This window comes from Triticum aestivum, chromosome 3A, assembly GCF_018294505.1.
Source record: "Triticum aestivum cultivar Chinese Spring chromosome 3A, IWGSC CS RefSeq v2.1, whole genome shotgun sequence".
Taxonomy (NCBI): domain Eukaryota; kingdom Viridiplantae; phylum Streptophyta; class Magnoliopsida; order Poales; family Poaceae; genus Triticum; species Triticum aestivum.
Window position 1 is genome coordinate 73877637 of NC_057800.1, and position 3263 is coordinate 73880899.

A 3263-nucleotide genomic window follows, 5' to 3' on the forward strand; every position below is an offset into this window, starting at 1 on the left:
GCATTCGCTTCCCGGTTACAATGCAAAAAGTGTACTGAACCTATCAAGCCAGCCATGATGAAGCATTGTGCATAAACAGCTGTTCTAAAGCATTCTAGGGGTCAGATTATGTTCTAAAGCCACATCCTATTTTCGGCCTAACTTATACTCTATTTGCGGGGAATAACTTACACTCTATTTGTGCTATCTAAATATGGAACGCGCAGTCAGAAAGGTTTCTTCTTTTTTTTTCAAAAATGTGGAAAGGCAGAGGGGAGGGCTACTTGCAACCATGGATGGATACGGCCGGGAAAACTTTCTGTGTGCGTCGTTTCTCTGTTCCGAATAGCAAACAAATAATACTTTCCACCCCCTCAAATAAAAAAGGGAATAATTCTTTCCATATGAACAGCAGACTTACCTTTGATTCTTGTATGTACTGTATGTATGTTGTACTTATAAATTACACGGTGAAGAAAGAGAGAGCGTCCATCAAATCAAATCAAAGAAAAGAAAGAAGAGGACGCTGGAAATCAGAAGCGGAGGAAACTCGCCGAGCTCTCTACTCGTGCCTGCGACGATAATCAACCATGGCCTGGTCATTGTTTGATGGGATCATCACCTTGGGGAGAGGAACTACGGACTCCTCTGCCGTACCTGGCAATACGTCGTCTATCCACTCTGTCGAAGCGTCGGCCGGTGAAGTGCTCTGCGCCGGAGCATTGGCAGCTGCGTGCTGGGCGGCGTGGAGGTACTTCCAGTACAGTAGATGCCTGCGCACCTACGGCCGGGACGTGACGGCCTTGGCCGGCAAGGCCGATCCGGTGATCGGGCGTGATGACGAGATTGATCGTCTCATACGCATCCTCTGTCGCCGGACCAAGAACTGCGCCGCGCTTGTGGGCGCCGCCGGGGTCGGCAAGACGGCCATCGTCGAGGGCCTCGCCCAACGCATCGTCGCCGGGAAGGTCCCGTCCAAGCTCGCCGGAGCGCGTGTCATTGAGCTCAACCTCGCGGCGATCGTGGCTGGCACAACGTACGTTGGCATGTTCGAGGAGCGTATGACGGACTTTGTCAAGAAGGTGGAGGCTGCACGCGGCAAGGTGATCTTGTTCGTCGACGAGATGCACATGCTTCTCGGCGCCGGAGCGGCCACGGGCACCCAGATGGACGCGGCCAACATGCTGAAGCCGGCATTGGCTCGTGGCCATATCCGATGTGTGGGCGCCACTACTGACGATGAGTATTGCATGTACATCGAGAAGGATCCTGCACTCGAGCGGCGGTTTCAAAAGGTGCACGTTAAGGAGCCCAGCACCCATTCCACCATTGCCATCCTCCAGGGGCTTAAACCCCGGTACCAGAAGCATTATGGCCTCGAAATTCGTGATGCTACCATTGATGCTGCCGTACACCTCGCTGACCGCTATATTGCAGGTGGTTAAATTTTACTGCGTTTATTTTATTATTACTGTTGTTTCGAGACGAAAATTTACTTACGAGCTGAGTTGGGATATCATTGTTGTGTATGTGTAGGTCGTCGGTTTCCTGATAAGGCAATTGATCTCATTGACGAGGCTTGCACGACAATAGAGCTAGGAAGAGGAAATCCAGTTGTTGCGCCGGATCATATTGCACAGGTTGGTATGCACATCACTTCTATTATTTCAGCAGTGTGCTTGTCATGTATATGTCTGAACTGGGGTTTTTGGTTTGAAGGTTGTGAGCGGATGGACTGGAATTCCTATAACCACGCTTAATCAAGAGGAGAGTGTCAAGTTAATCCACTTAGCCGATAGATTGCATGAGAGGGTTGTTGGGCAGAATGAAGCCGTCAATTTAGTTGCAGAAGCAGTGTTGCGTTCAAGGGTTGGTCTTCACCAAGCTGGCTAACCGATAGGCTCCTTCCTTTTTTGGGGCACAACGGGTGTTGGAAAAACAGAGCTTGCAAAAGCTCTCGCCGAACAACTATTTGGTAGTGAGAAAATGATGCTTCGCTTTGATATGTCTGAGTATGTTAGTCCCGAGTCCGTGCTACGTCTCGTTGGAGCACCCCCAAGGTTTCATTTATAATACACACACCTTAATTTCAAGCATTATTATTATATCACAATATTTAGTTTTACTCATACAATGTTTTCTTTCATAACACCATAAAGCAATCATGGTTATGAAGATGGTGGACAACTGACCGAGAAAGTTAGGAGGCGCCCATACAGTGTTATCCTTTTTGATGAGGTGGAGAAGGCATATCCGTCAGTGTTGAATGTTTTTCTTCAGCTCCTTGACGATGGTGTGCTGACTGATGGTAAAGGACACAATGTAGATTTCAAGAATACAATTATCATTATGACCTCAAATGTTGGGGCAGAGCACCTAAATGTAGGAGTGGCTGGAGAAAAGACAATGACTGCTTCGCGAAACCTTCTCATGAAACAGGTTTGTAAATCACAGATAGTCCACTTGGAATTTAGTAAAGCAGTTGCTCACTGATTCATTATGACATATATTTGTTGGTGCAGGTTCAAAAATGCTTCAAGCCTGAATTTCTCAATAGATTAAGTGAAATTGTAGTATTTGAGCCGCTCTCACACCATCATCTGAAAGAAATCGTGAATATCCAACTGAAGAGTGCCCTTGCTAAAATAGTTGGCAAGGGCATATCTGTTGTTATAAATGATGCCGTGTTGGATGTCATTTTGTCGGAATCACACGACCCGGTAAGTATTTTCCTTTTCAAAGTAATCATACCATCTATCTTGTCTTTTCAAATAGCAAATAGTAATCCACTTTCCCTATGTTACTGAAGCAACACTACTTGGATTTTTACAGTCGTACGGTGCAAGGCCCATAAAAAGGTGGATAGAAAAGAACATAATGACAATTATCTCCAAGATGCTGGTCAATGGAGAAGCCACTGAAGGATCAACAATCTCCATTGATTCGACCAGCGACAAGAAAGGGTTGAAATACCAATTGGCACAGAAGAAAAATGTGACGGGTCAGTGAAGCAAGAAATATTCCGAGTAACTCGGGAGAACAACGGTGATGGCTTGATCTTGGTTGCGGTTTATATGGAAGGAAAAAGATGTGCATGAAACCATTTTTGGCCACTAGTCTTCCTGCATGCTTAGTATGATTAGATTAGATTATGTTTCCAATACGAAGTTCAGTTGTCGCGTATTTTCCTATTTGACTGATCTTCGAAACCTTTTGAAGGAGTTATGCTTGTTGCTATATGCATATGGCTAACCCCCCCCCCCCCCCCCCCCCACACACACACA

At 46.2% G+C, this 3263-nt stretch overlaps 1 pseudogene; it reads left to right on the top strand.

Moving 5' to 3' along the window:
* The first annotated feature begins 569 nt into the window (after positions 1–569).
* LOC123056801 (chaperone protein ClpB1-like) lies at positions 570–2988 on the top strand (annotated as a pseudogene).
* The last annotated feature ends 275 nt before the right edge of the window (positions 2989–3263 follow it).